This window comes from Scyliorhinus torazame, chromosome 22, assembly GCF_047496885.1.
Source record: "Scyliorhinus torazame isolate Kashiwa2021f chromosome 22, sScyTor2.1, whole genome shotgun sequence".
Lineage (NCBI taxonomy): Eukaryota > Metazoa > Chordata > Chondrichthyes > Carcharhiniformes > Scyliorhinidae > Scyliorhinus > Scyliorhinus torazame.
Window position 1 is genome coordinate 77,000,700 of NC_092728.1, and position 23,567 is coordinate 77,024,266.

The 23,567-nt window shown below is 47.2% G+C and overlaps 1 protein-coding gene across 4 annotated transcripts in view; it reads left to right on the forward strand.

Moving 5' to 3' along the window:
- The window catches only part of rc3h2 (ring finger and CCCH-type domains 2), a 193,627-nt gene that overhangs the window by 59,421 nt on the left and 110,639 nt on the right, over positions 1-23,567 (forward strand). For 3 of the 4 annotated variants that reach the window (XR_011937645.1, XM_072488391.1, XM_072488393.1), the window contains exon 2: positions 820-906. The gene's annotated coding sequence lies outside the window, so the exon portion shown is untranslated. The remainder of the gene's footprint in view (positions 1-819; positions 907-23,567) is intronic. The other variant, XM_072488392.1, reaches the window with a different exon arrangement.

Below are 23,567 nucleotides of genomic sequence, written 5' to 3' on the forward strand. Positions count from 1 at the left end.
CAGGTCGGCGCAACATCGAGGGCCGAAGGGCCTGTACTGCGCTGTCTATGTTCTATACCGGAACAGGCGCCGGAATGTGGTGACTAGGGGCTTTTCACAGTAACTTCATTGCAGTGTTAATGTAAGCCTACTTGTGACAATTAAGATTATTAAAAAAGATTATTATATATATTGTCAATATTAGTTGGAATCATCTAGCCAGGAATCTCTGGTCTTCATGGATGTTTTGTCCAATTTTCTAATTTGAGTAGTTTGGTTATGTTTTTCATTTTCAGTAAATGACTACCGACCAAATAAGAATCTCAACCTTCTGAGCATCAAAAGGTGACGATCAAGCTAATTACCTAGTTTAGTTGTATCCAAATTACATAGCGCACCCTTTTTTAAAAAAAAAATTCAAACAACATCAAAGATACTTCCTGAACATCATAAACACTTTGAAATGAGCGTTCTATAGGCCACCATCAGGCCAGCATGAGGCTGACCCAGTTCTGTTTCCTGGGTGTTGTTGTTGTTGTTGAAGTGTCTTCTTGGTACCTGATAACTGTGGTTTCTGCTCTGTGGTTTTCTTAAAATAGATCACTTGTGTCACTAGCCTAGCAATCCCAGCCCACCTACACCTATTAATTACAATAATTATGCAATTTGCATGCAGATGGGATGAGATGATGTCTTTAAATAACAGTATTTATTGAAGGAGGGAAGAAACATAATTTTTAGCAAAATGCTTGAATATTGCAGATGTGTTTTACACCAGGGGATCGCTGAAATCATGGTCTGATTATTTTTTTCCCAAATGTGTTTTTTTCCTCTTCTTAGATTTTGCACCCTGTGACCCAGATGAAGGGAGATGGGAAGGAGACCTGGTCCAAACCTTGGTCAGTGCCACTTTGTAACCAGTCCCAGGTGATGTCCATGGACCTTTTTTTGCTCTTGCTCCACCCCCATTTATATATTTAACATCTGCCTGATGGCATAATTGTGTGGACAATTTACTGCCAAAAATCTTGTTTGTCAAAACAAATTCCTGAGGAGCATTTTTCCCATCTCCACACCCTATGTCATTTTCTCTGCTTCTACCGTCACTATCACCATCCCTGACCAGCAGTGAGGTCCAGGTTAGTGCAACTTGCTGCATAAAAACAACATTCTTCAGATCGCCACTTCCTTCCCACCCACTCCTCTCCGCTAGCTCTTGCCCAAAACGTTAAATCTGTACCCCTTGGTCCTTTTATCATGAGATAATGGAAACCGCTTTTCTTTGTCTACATTCTCGAAACCTGTCACAACCTCTGGGGCTGAGATCTCCCTTGACTCCTTTGGTCCAAGAAGAACAACCCCAACTCCTCCAACTTAATATTGTAGCTTGAAATCTCTCATACTGGAGAATTCGGGTAAATCTCCTCTATCTTTCTTAAGGACTGTCACATCCTTCCTCAAAGTGTGGTAACCAGAACTGGATGCAATACTCTTAGTTTTGGCCTAACCAGAGCTTTATAAATGTTTTGCAACAGCAATTCCCCCTTTAACAGATTCCAATTCCTATGTTTTCAAGAGGTTACTTTTATTGCCCAACATTTAGACCCACGTAGCAAGACAAATCTGGAGGATGAATGTTACAGGAAAATTAGTTTGTTGCAGAGACCGATTTCAGTTATTCATTTGTTCTTGAATTATGGGAAACATTGTGCCTAAGTGAGTTTTAAATCAAACTTGCTATCTATCATTAAAGACTGTTTAATACCTCTGAAAATCATTTTTCTGACAGTTCTAGGCTTGATTCCTCCAGTATTCTCCATGTTAACTTTCCATACTCCGTACACTTGGCCACCTACACTCTACAACAATACAAAAGTAAAATACTGGACATCTGAAATAAAAACAAAAAAAACAACTAATTATTCAGCAGATCCGGCATCATTTGTAGGGAGAGAAACAGAGTTGATGTTTCAGGTTTGTAAGATAACATTACAGGCATGAAACATCAATTCTTTTTGCCTTTGCAGCATTTTCTGTTTTTTATTATGTACATTTCTGCCTCGCATTAAATCAGGTTCATCCATTACCACCATTTCTTGTTGTCCTACAATGGTGCCTTGTGCTCCAGTGTATTAAAATCCTCACCTTCACGTCATTGCTAAACCTCATTCAGCCTACATCTGTAGTTGAATTGTTTCTCCTTGGATTCTTCTCTGACCCCTTGCTACATTTGGCACCAAAGCCTTTGGCCATATTCTAGAATGCCCTACTTAAACCCATTTGCCTCTCAAGTTACTTAACGCTCACCTGTCACTGAAGCTTTTGTTCCTCTCTCATCTCTTTTATAAAATGCGTAATATTGTTGAAAGCATGATCCACAATTGTCAATTCTGTATACTGGCAGATATGTTGCTATGTCACTAATATTAAACCAGTTAATGAATTAATGTATGCATATTTTGTACCTTTTTAACATTGTGCTTTTTTGACAGTCTATATTTATTTTCAGAGACTGAACAACTTCCTGAATTAAAGCAGTTTTCATTTTGCTATTGTCGCTGTCACAATCTCACATTATTGCCTGTGAAGGAATGATTATTGCCTGTGAAGGAATGAATAAGTGTTTATTAAGCTACGTGGTAGGCATACATAGAATTTACAGTGCAGAAGGAGGCCATTCGGCCCATCGAGTCTGCACCGGCTCTTAAAAAGAGCACCCTACCCAAGGTCAACACCTCCACTCTACCCCCATAACCCAATAACCCCACCCAACACTAAGGGCAATTTTGGACACAAGGGCAATTTATCATGGCCAATCCACCTAACCTGCACATCTTTGGACTGTGGGAGGAAACCGGAGCACCCGGAGGAAACCCACCCACACACTGGGAGGATATGCAGACTCCGCACAGACAGTGACCCAAGCCGGAATCGAACCTGGGACCCTGGAGCTGTGAAGCAATTGTGCTATCCACAATGCTACCGTGCTGCCCGTGCTACCATACCTTCAAGTGTGAAGTGTTCTGTACCCATTATGTGGTTTAAGAGAGTGAGGGTGATGGTGCAGTCAATTGAAAAATTGGACGGCGTGACCATTCAAAAGCTGGCCTTGGAACTTATAGAATCAGAGTTTTACAGGATAAAAAGAGGCGTCATCAAGCACCTATTTATTCTAATCCCATTTTCCAGCATTTGGTCCATAGCCTTGTATATTATGGCGCTTCAAGTACTCGTGTACAAAAGATCTGAATGCCAGAGGTGAGGTGAGTGACTGCTCTTGACATCAAGGCAGCATTTGACCAAGTATGGCACCAAGTAGCCCTAGCTAAACTGGAGTCAATGGGAATCAGGAGGCAAACTCTTTGCTGGTTGGAGTCATAACCTGGCAAAAGGGAAAATGGTTGTGGTGGTTGGAGGACAATCCTCTCCGCTCCAGGACATCACTGCAGGAGTTCCTCAGAGTAGTGTCCTAGGCCCAACCATCTTCAACTGCTTCATCAATGACCTTCCTTCCATCATGAGGTCAGAAGTGGGAATATTTGCGAATGACTGCATTCGCGACTCCTCAGATAATGAAGCAGTCCATGTCCAAATGCAGCAAGACCTGGGCAAAATTCAGGCTTGGGCTGACAAGTGGCAAGTTCCAGTTGTGCCAGGCAATGACTCCTCCAAGAGAGGATCTAACCATCGCCCTTGACATTCAATGGCATTGCCATCGCTGAATCATTCCTCTCCCCACCCCCACCCATAGTCAACATCCTGGGGGTTACCAGTTACTGAACTGGACTAGCCCCATTAATACTGTGGTTACCAAGTCATATCAAAGTCTAGGAATCCTACGGCAAGTTAACTTGCCTCCTGTCCACCATCTACAAGGCACAAGTCAAGAGTGTAATGGAATACTCTCCACTTGCCTGGACGCATGCTGCTCCAAACAACACTCAACAAGCTCTACACCATCCAGGACAAACATTCAAACCCTCCACCACCGAAAAACAGTGGCAGCCATGTGTACCATCTACAAAATGCACTGCAGCACCTCACCAAGGTTCCTTAGATAGCACCTTCCAAACCCACGACCACCACATCTAGAAGAACAAGAGCAGCAGGTACCCGAGAACTCCACCACCTGGAGGTTTCCCTCCAAGTCATTCCCACCCTGACTTGGAAATATATCGCCATTCCTTCACTGTCGCTGGGGCAAAATCCTTGAATTCCCTCCCTAACAACACAGTGGGTGCACCTACATCTCAAGAACTACAGCAATTCCAGAAGGCAACTCACCACCACCGTCTGAAGGGCAACTAGGGATGGGCAATAGATGCTGGCCTAATCAGTGATGTCCACATCCCGTAAATGAATTATAAAAAAAAACAAACATGTAATTGCTTCTCAAATGTTGAGGGTTCCCACCTCTACCACATTTTCAGACAGTGAGTTCCAGATTCCGACCACCCTCAGGGTGAAAATGTTTTTCCTCAAATCCCCTCCTGTTCTTTGCCTTAAATCTATCCCCAAGATTGACCTCTTTACTAAGGGGAAAAGTTCTGTCCTATTTTTCCCATCTATGTCTTGAAATGTACGGTCTCAGTTTCTTAGGTTAATTCCAACCGAAGTTGGTGGCATAACATTTGGTTTTAAGGAATGCTGTATAGTGCATGGGTGCACAGTGTTTTTTTTATACATTGCTATTTGTTCTTGGAAGAATGATCAATGTCTGCTGACTTGTTTTATGGAGTTATCCCCTGATTTTTGATGTTTTGATCCCTTCAAATGTTTTCTACTTAAGCTAGTGTCTCTCCTATTCTTGGTAAATATTTGTTTAAAACTAAGTGAACAAGTTAAATGATCAGTTATACATTAATTGTGGCCAATAATAACGTTATATATTTCTAAGAATCAGCGACTTCAGAATGTAACATCTTGGGGTTCAAACAAATAATAAACTGCTCAAGCTTTGCACATGTCATGTGAGCTTTTCTGATTAGGTTGTGGTTGTATGATCGTTCTTGGTACCTATTCTCCGATATTGTAAGTCAGCTGCAATATTGCTATAATATATTGTAGCTTTGACTTCAGTAATTGATGTAATATACAAAGGGATGTTTTAAAAAAAGTTTAATTCACAGAACAGCATGCCCTGGGTTATTCCATTATCTTTCCTTATCCAAGATGGACACAAATGTATATTTTGGATCACTGCATCGTTATTTTCTTTATATTTGAGAACACCTATGTTTACTTTTTTTTTATTGTTCAATGCATTTGTGTTTCACACTCCATTTGTTCTCTTCTGAAGTCAAGAAAGAAAATTTGAGAGCATGTGATGAAATAGAAATGAGGTTAGATCCCTACACACATCTCTGGATAATTTCCATATAGAAACATGGTATTCAGTACTCAGCAAGGTCCCATAAGCAGCCAAGCAGTGAGCAGATGAACTGTTTTTTGAGATTGGTATTTTGGTTGATGTTGACCAAGTAATCTGGAGTACTCCATGCTTTTGAAGGGTTAAAAATATAACATTTTGCATCCATCTGAGCAAGAGGCCGAGGCCTCTGTTTAGTGCCTAATTTCCAGAGCTTAGGATCTAGGCAGCCGAAGACATGGTCCAATGATGGTGTGATTAAAATTGGGGATGTTCAAAAGGCTGGAATTAGAAGGGTACAGCTATCTGTGAGTTGTGGGACTGGAGGAGATTGCAGAGATAAGGAAGGCTGAAGCCATTGAGGGAGTTGAAGACTAGAATGAGAACCTTAACATCAATGTACAGCTTGAGCAGGAACCAGTGTAGGTCAATAGTACAGGGTGATGGATGGACAGGAGAGGTTTGGATGTGGGAGGCAGACCAGGAGTGCATTGGTAGGGGTAGCAAATAATGATTTCAGCATAGGATGAGTTGAGGCAAGTCAGCTACTATTACAGAGCTGGAAATAAATGGTCTTGTGCAGATATCTGGTCGGAAGTTCACTTTGCAGTCAAACATGCTGCAAACAGTCTGATTCAACCTTGGACTATTGTCAAAGAGAGCAATGGAGTCAATAGCTAGGGAACTGGGGATGGAACATTATGTTTTTAGTCTACCCAATATATAAGTTGAGAAACTCTGTCCATCCTTGTCCTGTATGTTGGGTTAGCAGGTTGGTAGTGGAGAGGGTGAGAGGTCGTGGTGAGATAGAGTTGGGTGTTATCAGTACACACATGGGAACTGACTCTCTCTTTTCAAATGTTACCAAGAGACAGCATGTAGATGAGAAATAGGAGGAGCCAAAATTGTTCCTGGCCACACCAGAGGTAACAGTTCCGGAACAGGAAGAGAAGTATTTCTGATGATTCCGACTGTGATTAGATAAATAAGCATGGAACCAGGCGAATGTAGTCTCACCCAGATAGATGATGGCAAGAGGCTTCCGAGAAGGATAATGTGGTGAACCATGTCAAAAGGCTGTAGATGGGTTGAGAAGGATCATGGTTTACCATGGTCACAGTCATTCAGGATGTAATTTGTGACTATGATAAGAGCTGTTTTGGTACAGTAGAAACCTGATCGGAAGGATTCAAATGTAGAGTTCCAGGAAATAAGAGCACGTGTTTGGGAAGTAACAACCTATTCAAGGACTTGGGAGAGGAAAGGGAGGTTGAAGATGGGGCAGGACATAGGAAATAGGAGGAGGCTATTAGGCCCCTTGAGCCCGCTCCACCATTCAACTAGATCATGGCTGATCTGATGTGATGATCCTCCACTCCACTTCCCCACCTTATCTTCATAACCATTGACTCCCTTAATGATTCAAAATCTGTCTATCTCCACCTTGAACATACTTAACGACTCAGCCTCTATAGCTTTTTGCGTTAAAGAATCCCACCCCTTAGAAGAAATTGTTCCTCATCAGTCTATAAGCGTAACCCCTTACACCCGAGACAATGCACTCTGGTCCTATGCTGTCCCACAAGAGGAAACAACCTCTCAGCATCTCCCATGTCCAGCCCCCTGAGAATCCTATATGTCTCAATAAAGTCACCCGTAACCTCCAATGAGTACAGACCCAAACCTACTCCATTGCTCCACATAAGAAAATCCCTCTATACCCAGAACCAACTTAGTGAACCTTCCCTGGACTGCCTCCAATGCCAGTATGTCTTCCCTTTAAATAAGGGGACCAAAACTATTCACAGTATTCCAGATGTAGTCTAATTAGTGCCTTGTATAGTTTTGTCAAGATTTCCCTATTGTTATGCTCCATTCCCTTTGAAATAAAGGCCAACATTCCACTTGGCTTTCTTATTACCTGCTAAACTTGCATGCTAGCTTTTTGTGATTTGTGCATGAGAACCCCCAAACTCCATGCTGCAGCTTTCTGCAGTCTTTCTCCATTTAAAAAATATTCCGCTCCTTTTATTCTTCTTACTGAAGTGCATAATTTCACATTTCCCTACATTATATTCCACTTACCAAGTCTTTGCTCACTCTATATCCTTCTGTAGGCACTGTCATCCTCACCACTTGCCTTCCCACCTATTTTTGTGTCATCTGCAAACTTGGCAATAGTACATTCACTTGTCCAAGACATCAGTATATATTGTAAATAATTATGGCCCCAGAATCGATCCCAGTGGCACTCCTCGTTTTTGTTTGACTTTTTCTGAGTTACAAAGCCAGAGCTCAGAGTGTGGACAGGGGCAAACCCCTAATCCAGCTCCTTGCCTGCTCCAAAAACCATTCAAATTCAAAATTAATCCAATTCATGGTCCCCACAAGAGAGACATACCAAATCTTAGCCAAAAGGCCGAGCAGATACTACACTTGATCTTAGCCAAAACTCTTAGTTACAGGCTGCCATCCTGAAAATGCGGTTCTTATCCCAACTCTGCCTTCTGTCAAAATTATCTCTCCCCTGATCGCCTTCAGTGCTTCCCAGAACATGGAAGGTGAGACCTCCTCGCTCTTATTAAAATCCACATAATTTCCAATAGCAGAAGCTATCCTCTCTCAAACCCCCTTGTTCGCGAGCAAAGCCGTATCCAACTACGAGGGTCGCTGAGTGCAGCCTGTCTCTAACCACGTATCCACATTGTGTGAGGCTTGATTTGCTATTACAATCGCTGAGTACCCTGCCCCACAACCCCAGGAAGTAATGACTCCCCCACTACAAATAAATCAATACAGGAGTAGACCCGATGCACATGCGAAAAGAAGGAAATCTCCTTCCACTAGCAACTCCTTCTAGTAACTTCTTTTCCATCCCTGATGTTGTAAAGGATTTGGGGCTCGACCTATCTATCCAGCCTAGAGTCTAACACACAATGAAAGTGTCTGTTTTCCCTTCTCCCATAATTGATGCGGGTCAAGCTCCTGGATGGCTGGCAGAACCTGCTTAATGAAGTCCATGACGTCCCAGTTCCGAACATATACATTATTTAGGAACACCGGAGTGCCCGCCAACACCCTACTCACTATCTCTCATCTCCTCCCTGAGTCCACCAAATTATTGGCCACCGAATAGGTCACCCTCCTGTTGATCAGCACCATGGTCTCCCTCGACCTCGCATCAAAACTCGAGGAGAATACTTGCCCCACCCAACTTTTTCGTAGCCTTGTCTGATCCTGAACTCTCGGGTACGTCTCCTTCAAGAAAACCACATCCACCTTAACTCTTTAGATGTGCAAACACCCGGGACTTTTTAACTGGCTCATTTAACCCCCTCATGTTCCATGTTACCAGCCTGATTTGGGGCCTCTGGTGCCCCTCTCTTTTGATCAGCCATATCGTATCCGCAAGGAAATCTGAATGGGGCCCCAACCTGCACCGGCTCCAGGCCCACCCAAGATGGCCGATGGCCACCGATGCCACCTCTTAAACCAGTACATAAAGAAACCCTCATCATCAGCAATCTGCCTCCCACCCCCTCTCCTGCTGCACCCCAGGGCACCAAACAAACAATCCATCCAACTCCAAACCCCCCCGCACCCCATCCCAAACAATGAAAACCCAACCAACCTAGGCTCATTGCCCTCCCGAACAACCCCCCCCCCCCTCCCTGGTAACCAGCCGCAGTTTTCTTTGCCCACGCCGCTCCCGTTAACTTTCATAACTGCTAGCACGGTGACCCCCCCCCCAACCTGTGGAAAAAAAATCATATACACACAAGAGATCATCAAACAGCACCCCCCTACCCAAACCCAACTTTATTATCGATCATTCTAGGAAGAAAAATATATTCAATCCCTCTTTCTCTCCATCCTCTCCATACATTTCCAACAATATAGTACAAAAATAAGCCAAAACGCCAGAAAAGAAATAGTAAAAAACATCAAATAACCAACAACTTTATTCAATTCTCCCCCAGTCCATGCTCCTTTACAAAGTTATTCACCTCCTCCTGCGTACCAAAATAGTGATTCCCGTCTCTAAACGTGACCCGAAGGCGAGCTGGGTACACCCCTCCAAAATGTACTCTCTTATAAAGAGCCGCCTTGGCCTTGTTAAACCTTGCACCCCCTTTTGCCAGTTTTGCCCGACATCCCGATAAATTTTGACAGGATAGCCCTCCCAACTACATTCTTGAGTGTCCTTCGCCCACCTCCGGATCCTTTCCTCATTCAAGTATATATGAAGTTGGGCTATAATCGCCCATGGCAGCACCCCAGACCTGGGCTTCCGTCTCAACGACTGGTGGACCAGGTCCTCTTCGGGAGGGTTTACGAAGGCCCCCTCCCCCACCAGCTTCCCAAATATCTTCACCACATAATCTGTGGCACTCGTACCTTCTATGCCCTCCAGCAGCCCATCAGTACTCAAATTCTAGCATCTGGAGCGATTCTCCAGGTCACCGACTGTGGCCGTCAATATCTTCTGCCCCTCTGCCAACAGTGTCACGTCTGTCCCCAAAGAGGCAATCCGATCACTATGCTTTGCGAGTCTCATTCAGAATCATCGGGTCCTGTATCTCCAGCTGTTGCTCCACCCTGTCCAAAGTTACCCGAATGGGTGCCACTGCCACCTCAATCACCTTCGGCAGGTCATCAAACAACTCTTGGCTTTCTTAAACTTCTGTATAAGGAATTCCACCAGCCTTGCAGTTGACCACAGCGGGCAATGGCGACACTGGTGCCTTACAAGTCAGACGAGGCCCTCTTATTCGACTTGTGACGTCTGCTTTAACAGGAGGAACATGTCAGAGTGGAAACAAAACACTCAAATTACACCACTTTTATTCCCACTCACTTAGCTGCCACCAGAAGTCCAGCACTACTAAGATTTGATATTGTAGTGACACTCATACTGAAGAAAGTCCCTTCTTTGTTGAAGGAAACTGAAAAAATACACTGGGTATTATAAAAGGCTTTTGACTCCAGGATTTGAGACATAACACTGACGCACTTCAAACTACAACTATTCACATGTAAATAGAGAAACGGAATTGTAACTGAGTTGACCTTTTACATTATTGTGCCCACTTGTACTAAAATTCTAAATTTGTGCTGACATTTAAAGGATTGCAGAAGCATTTCAGTTTCTGCATTTTAAAGCAATTTTCTCATTTAAAATCTACAGAATTGCTAGAAATATTTTTAAGTTAACTTTTTTGTGCCCTTTTTTCAGTCTTTTTCTCTGTGGTCCTTAATCTTTAAAATCCTGAGGGTTTCCATTGATGCTGAGTTCAGATTGTAGAAGTATTTTCTCGGGGGCTAATGATCAGATTCTCTTGTTAGCTTATGACTGCGGGTAACTGCTTTGTCAGTAACTTATGTAGAATGGGTGATGCCTAACTATTTAAGGAGCTGATACAATCTAGGGCTAAACAAATTTGGGAAATGTTCGTGCTTTTGGACTTTGAGAAGCATATGTTAAGTAATTTATCACCTCAAAAAGCAAAAAAAGTGCTGAAAACTTGAATTGTTTATGGCTTAATGGGCAAAGACCCGTGTGTGTGTAAGGTTACAATACTTTGATTAAATACCTTGATTAAATCCTCTGTCTATGCTGAGTAAGATGATCTTGGCCACGGCACCAGTTGGGAAATACTGCTACATCCAGTAAAACCTGATTTGATTCAATGCCTCGGGTGGTAATCACTAGAATGGCAGGTGTGAGCATAATTAACTCTTCATGTAATGCCCTCCATGATCAAATGTCCAACCATCAGTCATGGCTCATACACATCTTGTATTTGCATAGTGTTTTTAATATTTAAAAAAACATTCCACTGCACATAGCAAGCATAAGCATGCAAAAATGGGCACAAAGCCAAAGGATGAAATGTTAGGAGAGGTGATCAAATGCTTGATAAAAGAGGTGAGTTTCAATCATCATGGACGGATAGAGTAGGTGGAGACATTTGGAAATGTAATGCAGAGCAAAGGTTTTCAGATGTCTGAAGACATGACTTCTGCTAATAGGAAAAAGGGGGCAAGGGTTTGGGTGAATGCATGAGACCAGAAACCGAAGCAAATGACCTTAAAAGAGGAGCAAACTGCCATTAGTTTTTGCATTGACAGAATTAAATATAGAAATCCCACATATGACTGCAGAATCAGCTCCTACGCACTGAAAAATAATTCTGCTCTTCTATTTTATTTCCATTTATGGAGCAAACTACCCATGTTAATGTTGTTGAATCGAGGACTTCTAATGACAGCCATGAGCTGAGCGAGCGCACGAAAGGTGGCTCTCACCTGGTAACTTTGCATTAGACCTGTCAACCCTGCAAAACAGGCAAAAATGGGCACCAAAAGGGCAAAAAGATCCCCAAATTAACCTCCCATGCCCTGCTGTATCAATCCCCAATCAGAATAGTCACCTGGAACCTAAGGGCACTCAACAGTCTGAAAGATCCAGAGTGTTTGCCCATCTCAAAAACCTGGGGATGGACATAGCCTTACTACAAGAGACATATTTGAGAGAGAAAGACCGAGTGTAATGAAAAGCTGGGTGGGACAGATATATCAGGTGTGCTTCGACACAAGGGCTAGGAGGGTGGCCATACTATTAGCGAGAAAGTCGCATTTTCTATGACTAACATGGTGATGGACCAAGGGGAACGATTCGTAAGTGTGAGTGGGATCCTGGAAAGGGTCCCAGTGGTGGCTGAACACAGCCCTCCTCGCCAACAAGGCATTCTGTAAAAGAATTTTGCAGGCCAGCGATGGAGATGTAATCATATTGGAAGTGGATTGGCGGTACTACAAAGCCCCGACTGTGGAGCTGTTGGCATAGCTGGTCTCCAAAAAATGCAAAGACCCAACAGAGTGCAGGTCATAGAAACCCATCTCACTCCTAAACACGGATGCTAAAACTCTGGCTGGCGACTGGAGAGTCGCTTACCAGATGTGATCTCCGAAGACCAGACTGGGTTTGTCAAGGGTAGACAGCTAACTGAGAACGTCAAGCGCCTGCTGAACGTGATTATGACACTACCAAGGGAGTGAACAACAGAAGTGATGGTCTCCCTGGATGCTGAGAAAGATTTTGATCGAGTAGAATGGAGGTACCTCATAGAGATGCTTGAACGGTTTGAGTTTGGACCCAGATTCACCTCATGGGTGAAACCTCTGTATAGTGCGCATATGGCGAGCGTACAGACAAATACCACCAGCTCTGAATATTTCCAGCTGCACAGAGGCATGAGGCAGAGGTGTCAGTTGTCCCCACTGCTGTTCACTCTGGCAAGCCACTGGCTATTGTTCTTACTTCAGTGAAGGGATGGACAGGCATTCGGGGAGGAGGCAGTGAGCACAGAGTTGCACTCTGCGGCTGATCTGTTGCTCTATGTCTCCTCCGTGGTCTGCATGGGCAAGATAATGAAACTCCTGAGGAAGTTTGGACTTCTCGGGTGAATCCCCCGAATGGGAGAAATAGAGCTGGAGGCGCTACCGTTTAAACTGGCCCAAACCAAATTCAGGTACCTGGGGATACAGATAGCTCACGACTGGACATGGCTCCATAATTGGAACCTATCCAGACTTGTGGAGGTGGTGAAGAGAGACCTGCAGAGATGGGACGCACTCCCACTATCCCTGACGGGAAGTGTGCAGCCGATGAACGTGCTACCAAGGTTCTCCTTCCTATTCAGATCACTCCTGATCTTCATCCCCAAATCCTCCTTCACCAGGGTTGTCAAATTAATTGTGGCCTTTGCCTGGGCGGGAAAGAATCTTGGGGTACGGAAAACCATCCTACAAAAACGGCAACACATGGGAGGACTGGCTCAGCCGAACCTCCTATTCTGCCACTATGCAGCAAACACAGAGTATGCAGAGAGGGGAGGGGGGGGGTGGAGGGGAGGCCTCCTATACGCGTACATCCCTCCAAGCACTGGCCACTGCCTCACTCCAGACCCCCCCCCCCACCCCCAATCACATACTCGAAGCCCGGTGGTAGTAGCCACAAGCTCCTGGAACCAGTTCAGGCACCACTTGGCATGTCTGTTGCAGCCCCCATCTGCAGGAAATTTATGCCAGCAAGAATAGATGCCACATTCGGGATGTGGAAAGAGGACAGAGGGTACTGATGTCGAGGAGCGTACGTGGGAGAACTAACAGTGAAGCTTCAACTCCCGAAAGGGAACGAGCTTCGATACTTGCAGCTGCGAGACTTCCTCCGCAAGGAAACCACAACTTTCTCCCAGATATCTGGACACTCCCTACTGGACACACTTCTAGCATTGGACTTACTAGGGGAGGGGGGGGTGGTAAATGTGGCAACATATATGGATGACTGTTAGAAATGGTAAGGGCCCCACTGGATGAGATGCAACAAAAATGGGAAGAGGAGCTGCGTTTGGAGATAGGGGAAGGATCAAAGCGCTACACAGGGTCAACTTCCCCTCCTCATGCGCAGGGCTGAGCCTATCGCAAATAAAGGTGGTGCACGTGGCACACCTAACCACCCTGCGCATGAGCGGGTTTTTCCCGCATGGTGGCAGGGGGGTCCAGCCAACCACACCCACATGTTCTGGACCGCCTTCTTACAGGCCATGTGGGTAAAGATGGAGCCATACCCGTTAGAGGCAGTCTTCAGGGTAGTGAAATACCCAGAGCTCTTTATGGGAAAAGGGCTGTTGCCCTGGCCTTTGCCTCCCTGATCACCCGGCAGAGATGTCTGCTCGGATGGAAGTCGGCTGCACCACCCAGAGCCTCAGACTGGTTCTCCGACCTCACAGAGTTCCTAAAATTAGAAAAAATAAAATTTGCAATTAGGGGATCAGATGAAGGGTCCCATCGTACGTGGAAGAAAATTCACCAACCTCCTCCAGAATCTATTAGTGACCAGCAACTAGAGGGGGGAGCAGGAAAGGAAGGATGGGAGAGAGCGGGGGGTCCGGGGGGGGGGGGGGGGGGGGGGGGGTGAGATGGGGAGAGGCGGAAGAGCCAGGGGGGGTTGGTGAAGTGGAAGGGGGGGGTGAGATGGGGAGAGGCGGAAGAGCCAGGGGGGGTTGGTGAAGTGGAAGGGGGGGGGTGAGATGGGGAGAGGCGGAAGAGCCAGGGGGGGTTGGTGAAGTGGAAGGGGGGGGGGTGAGATGGGGAGAGGCGGAAGAGCCAGGGGGGGTTGGTGAAGTGGAAGGGGGGGGGTGATGGGGAGAGGCGGAAGAGCCAGGGGGGGTTGGTGAAGTGGAAGGGGGGAGCACCAACACCACACCACACCGAGGAAAAGCAGAAATATGCCCTACATACCGAGGGGCGCAGGTGCCTGCACACTGACGACCAGGACAACATGTTGGTATCCGTAGGAAACACAAAGAAATAGAAGGAGCTCTGAGAATAAATCCATCTGTCTACACTTGTACTAAGTCAACCGATGCAACGTAAATAGGCCACCGGTCACTTTCTGATTTGGTATTTGTGTGTTAGCTTGCTAGCTTATTCCATGTGTTTTTTTACTTGTTGATTGTTATTTTTGTTTTTCTGTTATTTTATTACCATGTTTTTCCCATTATTTTCTGTGTACACAAATGTAAATAATGAAACACCATCAAAACACTTTTGTAAAAAGAAAATATTGCAGAACAAGAAATGGAATCAACATGCGTCAGGCTATAGAAAGTGGATTTGGTAATATATATGTTAGGAGCGCAGTGATAGCAGGAAAGCAGTTTTAAGTTCTGCTGTTGTGTTATAGTGTGCTTTTTAAGAAGAAATGCAGAAATAAATATTTTGGTTCTTATGCTAATTGGCTGTCTAATTTTTTAACATGTTTAAGAATTCATTAGATTTTGAGATTTATAAAAATGTAGACCGACAGATAGACTAGAACCATAGAAATGTTACAGCGCAGAAGGGGGTCATGTGGCCCATCCTATCCATGCTAGCCCAAGGAACCCCCGGTGTCTTTCCTACACCCAGCCGATGGCCCTGTAATTTAGAGCATTTTAAGGTACACATCCAGGTACTTTTTAAAAGTTTAGGGTACTCGGCAATTGCAGTGTCAGATCATGCTCCGCATTGGGTGGATGTGGTGCTGGAGAAGAGGGTAGTGCAGAGGCCAGGGTGGAAATTACATGTGGGACTTTTGGGGGACCAAAATTGAAAAGGTAATTAAGGAATATGTAGGTTTCAACTGTATGGGTGAGGTGTCGAAGGCGGTCATCTGGGAGACTCTAAAGGCGGTGGTGAGGGGGGAGGTGATTTTGTTTAAGGCCAGGGTGGACAAAGAGGAGAGGTTGGAGCGGCAGAGGGTAATAGATGAGATGTTGGAGGTAGATAGGAGTTACGCAGAGGATGGGGACCCAGCAAAGCTGGAAAAGAGGAAGGAACTACAGGCGAGCTTTGACTGACTATCTACCATGAAGGTGGTGAGCCAACTGAGACGAGCAAGGGGTGCAGTTTACGAACATGTTAGCAGGTCAGCTCCGGAGGGAAGCAGCGGCAAGGAAAATTGTGCAGGTGAGGGATAGGGCAGGGAAGTTGGTGGTGGCTCCGGATCTGATTAACAAGGTTCTTGAGAAATTTTATGAGAGGTTGTACAGGTCAGAGCCACCTGGGGGAGACCGTGAGATGCAGGAATTTCTAGATGTGTTGGAGTACCCGAGGTTGGGGGAAGTGGACAGGGCTACATTAGAAGAAGCGATAGTGGAGCAGGCGATAAAGGATGCGATTGGGAGGATGCAGTCGGGGAAGGTGGCAGGGCCAGATGGGTTTCCGGTGGAATATAAATTCAAGGATAAGCTGGCACCCCTGATGGTGGGGATGTTTGAAGAGGCGATAGGGAAGGTGGTGTTGCCACAAACTTTGGGGCAGGCATCGATTTCCTTGTTGCTAAAAAAAGATAAGGATCCGACGGAGTGTGGGTCGTATAGGCCCATATCACTTCTGAATGTGGATGCAAAAGTATTGGCGAAGGTACTGGCGGGTATGCTGGAGGAGTGCCTCCCAAAGGTAATAGGTGAAGATCAGAAAGGGTTTGTGAGAGGGAGGCTGCTCTTTTCAAACGTTAGAAGGGTATTGAACGTCGTTATGGCACCGGCAGAGAGGAAGGAAACAGGTGGTTGTGGCATTGGACGCTGAGAAGGCGTTCAACCGGGTAGAATGGGGGTACTTGATGGCAGTTCTGGAGTGGTTTGGGATTGGACCAAGATTTGTGAACTGGGTAAAGCTACTATATAAGGAGCTGAGGGCAAGTGTCTACACAAATAACATCAGCTCGAGATACTTTTCTCTCCACTGTGGTACTAGGCAGGGATGTCCTATGTCCCCCCTGCTGTTTGCACTCGTGATTGAGCCGTTGGCCATTGCATTAAGAAGTTCGGGAGTATGGAAAGGAGTAATGCGGGGGGGGTTAGAGCATAGGGTGCCCTTGTATGCCGATGACTTGCTGTTATACGTGTCGGAACCGAGTGTGTCGATAGGGGGAATATTGGAGCTGCTTCGAGTGTTTGGGTCTTTGTCTAGATTTAGCTTGTATCCAGAGAAGAGTGAGTATTTTGTGGTGTCTCGGCCGGGGGGGGGGGGGAGGCTGCCATTCCGAAGGGCAGGGACTCACTTTAGGTACCTGGGGGTGCAGGTTGCCCGGTAGTGAGGGGGGGGGGGGGGCTCCGCAGGTACAACACTTCTAGTTTGGTGGGGAGAGTGAAAGCTGTTCTGGCAAGGTGGGACAGTCTCCCTCTGTCACTGGCGGATTGGGTACAGGCGGTTAAAATGAACGTGATGCCGCGATTTCTATTTATTTTTCAATGCCTGCCGATTTTCCTGCCAAAGGCTTTTTTCAGAGAGATTGAGGGAAGGATTACTTCGTTCATATGGGGAGGGAAGGTGGCCAGAGTTAGAAAGGTGCTGCTACAGAGGAGAAGGCAGGCAGTGGGTTTGGGTCTTCCGAACCTGATGTATTTACTACTGGGCGGCGAATGTGGAGAAGGTGCGGAGCTGGGTAAGAGGGGCTGATTCCCAGTGTGTCAGAATGGAGGAGAGTTTGTGCAGGGGGTCGGGATTGAAAGCACTAGCAACAGCGCCGCTCCCAATAGCCCCGGGGAAGTACTCGGGGAGTCCGGTAATAATAGCTTCATTGAGAATTTGGAGGCAGTTTCGCCAACACCAGGTTGGGGGCAGGGTCAAGGGAAATGCCAATTTGGGGGAACCACAGATTTGAGCCAGGGAGGTGGGATGGAAATTTTAAGAAATGGGAGGCGAAGGGGATTAAGACACTGAAAGATTTGTTTCTTAGGGGTCGGTTTGCAGGATTGAAGGAGCTGGAAGCGAAGTATGGGCTGGAGCAGGGGGAAATGTTTAGATACATGCAGGTTTGAGATTTTGCCAGAAAGGAAATACAGAACTTCCCGGAGGACCCGGCCTCCACATTGCTGGAGGAGGTGCTGACGACAGGGGGACTGGTGAAGGGGGTAGTGTCAGCGGTTTACGGAGCTATTTTGGAAGAGGAGAAGGCATCACTGGAAGGGATCAAAACAAAGTGGGAGGAAGAATTGGGAGAGGATATGGTGGAGGGGTTCTGATGTGAGGTGCTCCGGAGAGTGAATGCCTCCACCTCGTGCGCTGAAGGTGGTATACAGAGCACACCTCATGAGGGCAAGGATGAGCCGATTCTTTGAAGGAGTGGAAGATGTGTGTGAACTTTGTGGGGGGGGGACCTGCTAATCACGTTCATATTTTTTGTTCTTGCCCAAAGCTAGAGGATTACTGAAAGGAGGTTTTTAGGATAATTTCTAAAGTGGTGCATGTGAAACTGGACCCGGGCCCCCGGGTGGCCATATTCGGGGTGTCGGACCAGCCAGGGTTGGAAACTGGTGCGGAGGCAGATGTTGTAGCCTTCGCCTCGTTGATCGCCAGAAGGCAGATCCTGATGGGATGGAGAGCAACCTCTGCATCCTGTGCCCTGGCGTGGCGGAGGGACTTGTTGGAAATCTTGACGCTTGAGAAGGTTAAGTTTGAACTGAGGGATAGGATGGAGGGGTTCTACAATTCATGGGCATTATTCATCATGCACTTTCAAGAACTGGATAACATCGAACATTAGTTGGGAGGGGTGGGTGGGAGGGTTGGGGGGAGGGGGCGGTGTGTGCTGATGGTGACTATGGGTGAGTCCTGATTCCTTTTTGTCATTTGTTTATGTGAACATGTGGGCTAATGTTTGGGGTTTGGGGGGAGGATGGAATCGTTGTTATTGAAATGGGGACGGACATATTTGTTACTGATTATTGTTTATTGTTGGTGGGTGTAAATTTGGGAGAAAATGTGAAAAAGGAGGAGAATAAAGAATTAAAAAAAAAAAAAAGAGTTTAGTGTCTCTGCTTCCACCACCAACTCGGTCCAGACACCCATTACCCTCTGCATATGTCCCCTCTACATCTTCTGCCACTTATCTTGAATCTATTTTCCCTGGTTCTAGAATTCTCCACCAAGGAAATTATCCTGTCCACTCTATCTCTTCTCATAATTTTGTAGACCTCATTCAAGCCACCCCTCAGCATTATTTGTTCCAAGAAAAATAACCCCACCCTATCAAATCTTTCCTCCATAGCTACACACTTCTTCTAGCTCTGGCAACCATTCTTGTAAACCTCCTCTGCACTCTCTCCAGCACAATTCATCCTAGGTGGGGTTACGGGGATAGGGTGGAGGTGTGGGATTAAGTAGGGTGCTCTTTTAAAAGGACTGGTGGGAGTCTGAGAACTCTCGGACTTAGAGACAACTTGTTGGCCTATATTGGGCTCTTGTTTTTCTGTGTTTTTTCTTTCTTTTCTCCCCCTTGGTTTTTGGTGGGTTTTGTTTTCCTGTTTTTAAATTGGTTATGCCTTCTCGTATTGTTTTGCATCTGTTTTTTGGAGCTCTGCTTAGGGAAAAGGGGGGGGGGCGATTTTTTTGTTTTTGGGGGGTTCTTTTTCTCAGTAGATGTTGGCAATGTCCCTTTTGTGTTTTATCTTGTGTGTTTTTATTGATGTGCACTTTTGTGGGATGGAGACGGGCCTGTCTGAGTTTCGGTGGGTGGTGCTTTTGTTTTTGTGTTTTCTTGCTGCTGGGTGTTTGTTTGGGGATTGTTAGATGAGGGAATTTGTTTACATGGGGGGGGGGGGGGGGGGGGGGCGCCGTGGGGCGGGCCGGAGGAGGTGCGGCTCATGGGCTGGAGGTAGGCCCAAGAAAGGGGATGGCTGACCGGCGGGTGGGGGGGGGGAGGCACTTTGCCCCCCCCAACTAGACTGGTCACCTGGAATGTCCGGGGGCTAAATGGGCCGGTAAAGAGGGCACGTGTGTTTGTGCACCTGAGGGGACTGAAGGTGGACGTAGTAACGCTGCAGGAGACACACCTTTAAAGTAGTGGATCAGGTCAGGTTGAGGAAAGGCTGGATTAGTCAGGTTTTCCACTCGGGGCTGGGTACAATGACTAGAGGCGTTGTGATTCTGATTAAAAGCGGGTGGCATTTGAGGTGGGGAGAATAGTCTCGGATGTGGGAGGTCGGTATATCATGGTTAGTGGCAAGCTGCAGGGGATGAAGGTAGTGCTGGTCAATGTATATGCGCCAAATTGGGATACGGGGATTTTATAAAGAGGGTGCTAGGGAAGATTCCGGACCTGGATTCGCACAGGCTGATTATGGGAGGGGATTTTAATACGGTTATTGATCCAGGCCTGGACCGGTCATGCTCGAGAACGGGCAAGGTGCCAGCAATGGCAAAGGAGCTGAAAGAGTTCATGGAGCAGATGGCGGGGGGGGGGGGGTGTCGATCGATGGAGGTTTAGGCAGCCGAGGGCCAAGGAATTTTCTTTTTACACCCACATACACAACGTGTATGCCCGGATAGATTTCTTTGTCGTGGGTAGCGCCCGATTGGCGGGGGTGGTGGACACCGGGTATTCGGCGATTACGATCTCGGACCATGCTCCACACTGGGTGGACCTGCAGGTTAGTATGGATAGCAAGCAGCGCCCGCAATGGCGCTTGGATGGGCTATTGGCGGACGAAGCGGTGTACAAGAGGCTGAGGAAGTGCATGCTGAACTACCTGCAGGTAAACGATATGGGGGAGGTCTCCGCACCGGTGGTCTGGGAAGCGCTGAAGGCAGTGATGAGAGGAGAGCTGATCTCGATCCAGGCTCACAGGGACAGGATGGCTAGGGCAGAAATGGACCGACTGGTAAAAGAGATTCTACAAGTGGATAGGAGACATGCGGAGGCTCCAGAGGCAGGGCTTTTAAGGGAACTCCGGAGGCTACAGGCGGAATCTGATTTATTAACCACCGGGAGGGCAGTGGAACAGCTCAAAGGTGAAGGGGGTGATTTACGAGCACAGGGAGAAGGAAAGCAGGATGCTTGCACAGCAGCTCAGAAAGAGGGAGGCAACTAAAGAAATAGGGAAAGTTATTGACGGGGATGGGAACTTAGTTGAGGACTTGGCGGGGGTGAGCAAGACCTTTCAGGATTTTTATAGCAGGTTGTACAGGTCGGAACCCCCTGCGGTGCTGGAGGGGTTGAGGCACTTTTTGGACGGGCTGACTTTCCCGAAGGTGGATGGGGAGCTGGTAGTAGGGCTGGGGGCCCCGATTGGGCTGGAGGAGATAGTGGATGGTCTGAAGGCCATGCAGTCAGGCAAGGCCCCGGGACGGGACGGGTACCCAGCCGAGTTCTATAAAAGGTTCTCTGGGATATTGGGGCCGGTGCTGATGAAGACTAAGGAAAGAGGGGCTCTGCCCCAGACAATGTCACAGGCCATCATCTTGCTCATTCTGAAAAGGGACAAGGACCCGGAGCTATGTGGGTCTTAGGTCGATTTCCTTGCTGAACGTAGATGCCAAACTTCTGGCCAAAATTCTGCCCTCCAGGGCAGTTATAGTGGAGGATCAGACTGGGTTCGTTAAGGGCAGGCAGCTGGTGGCCAATGTAAGAAGGCTGTTAAATGTGATCATGATGCCCCAGAAGGTAGGGAAGTTGAGGTGGTGTTCATGATGGACGCGGAAAAAGCCTTTGACTGGGTCGAGTGGGATTACTTATGGGAGGTGCTGGAGCAGTTCGGGTTTGGAAGGGGCTTTGTTGACTGCGTTAGGTTGCTGTACTGGGCTCCGGTTGCAAGTGTATGGAGAAACAGGATGACCTCAGACTATTTCAGGCTGCACCGGGGGACGAGACAGGGATGCCCCCTCTCTCCATTGCTGTATTGCTGTTTGCGCTGGCGATAGAGCCGCTGGCAATTGCTCTGAGGGCCTCAAGGGGCTGGAAGGGGTTGGTCCGGGGGGGCGGGGGGGGGGGGGGGAGGTGGAGCACAGAGTCTCTCTGTATGTGGATGACCTACTGCTGTATGTCTCAGACCCAATGGAGGGGATGGAAATTATGGGAATTTTGGGGGAATTCGGCCGGTTTTCGGGGTATAAGCTCAATATGGGGAAGAGCGAGATGTTTGTGGTCCAGGCGAGAGGTCAGGAGAGGCGACTGGGGGAACTGCCATTCAGAGTGGTAGGGGACAGTTTCAGGTACCTAGGTATCCCAAGTGGCGAGGGATTGGGGCAGGCTACATAAATTGAACTTGGCCCGGTTGGTGGATCAGATGAAGGAGGATTTCCGGAGATGGGATGCGCTCCCGTTGTCTCTGGCGGGCAGAGTGCAGTCGGTAAAAAAGATTCCTATTCGTCTTCCAATGCTTCCCCATCTTCATCCCACGGTCTTTTTTTCAGAGGATCAATAAGATTATCGTGGTCTTAGTGTGGGGGGCAAGTCCCCGCATGTGAAGGGGGCAATGCTCGAGCAGAGTCGGGGGGGATGGAGGGCTGGCACTGCCGAATTTCAGCAATTACCACTGGGCGGCTAACATAGCCATGGTGAGGAGGTGACTGGTGGGGGGTGAGCCTCTTGTAAGGGCACAAGTCTGGGGGCGTTGGTAACGGTGCCTCTGCCGTTCCCGCCGGTGTGGTACTCCACCAGTCCAGTGGTGGTGGCGGCCCTGAGAGTCTGGGGACAGTGGAGGAGACATGTGGGAGCAGAGTGGGAGCGTTGGTGTGGTCCCCAATCTGCGATAACCACCGGTTTGCCCGCTTTTTGCGGAAGCAGGTACCAACCTTCCCACTCCTGCCGCTAAGGGAGATTCAGGATAGGGTGGTTTCTAGAGGATGGATAGGAGAGGGGAGCGTCTCGGACATATAGAAAGAGCTTATGGGTTCAGAGGAGTTGCAGACCGAGGAGCTGAAGTAAAAGTGGGAGAAGGTGTTGGGGGGAGAGATAGAGGAGGGCCTTTGGGCGGACGCGTTGGGTGGAGTCAACGCGACAGCAACGTGTGATCCAATTTTAAGGTTGTTCACCGGGCTCGCATGACAGTGGCCTGGGTGAGCAGATTCTTTGGGGTGGAGGACAGGTGTGCGAAGTGCGCGTGGGGGGCCAGCGAACCATGTCCATATGTTCTGGGCATGTCCAAAACTGAGGGGGTTTTGGTAGGGGTTTGCCGACGCCATGTCCACGGTATTAAATACGAGGGTGGCAATGAGTCCAGAGGTGGCGATTTTTGGCGTATCGCAGGATCTGGGAATCGAGGAGGAGAAACAGGCAGATGTTCTGGTCTTTGCTTCCCTGGTAGCCCGGAGGCGCATATTACTAGCATGGAGGGACTCAAAGCCCCCGAAATCGGAGACATGGCTTTCGGACATGGCTGGCTTCCTCTGCCTGGAGAAAATTAAGTTCGCCATGAGAGGGTCTCTGTTAGGGTTCGCCCGGGGGTGGCAACCATTCATCGACTTCCTCGCAGAGAATTAATCGTCAGCAGAAGGGGGGGGGGGGGGTTAGGTTAGCGTAGATTAGGGGGGTAAGCAATGGTAGGACCTGTGGGAGAGGGAGGTGGTATTTGCACTATGTTTATATTTTCCTTGTTATGTACATTGTTGATTTTGTTGCTGTTACAATGCCAAAGAAATACCTCAATAAAAAGTAGGGTGCTCTTTCCAAGGACCGGTGCAAACTCGATGGGCAGAATGGCCTCCTTCTGCACTGTAAATTCTATGATTCCTGTAATGTGGTGACCAGAATTGCACACTACTCCAATGTGGCCTCAGTGTTTATACAATTCCAACATTATATCCTTACTTGTATATTCTAACCTCTGCCAATGAAGGAAAGCATTCCATACTATTTTTTTTGCAACCTTGTCTACTTGAACTGCTGCCT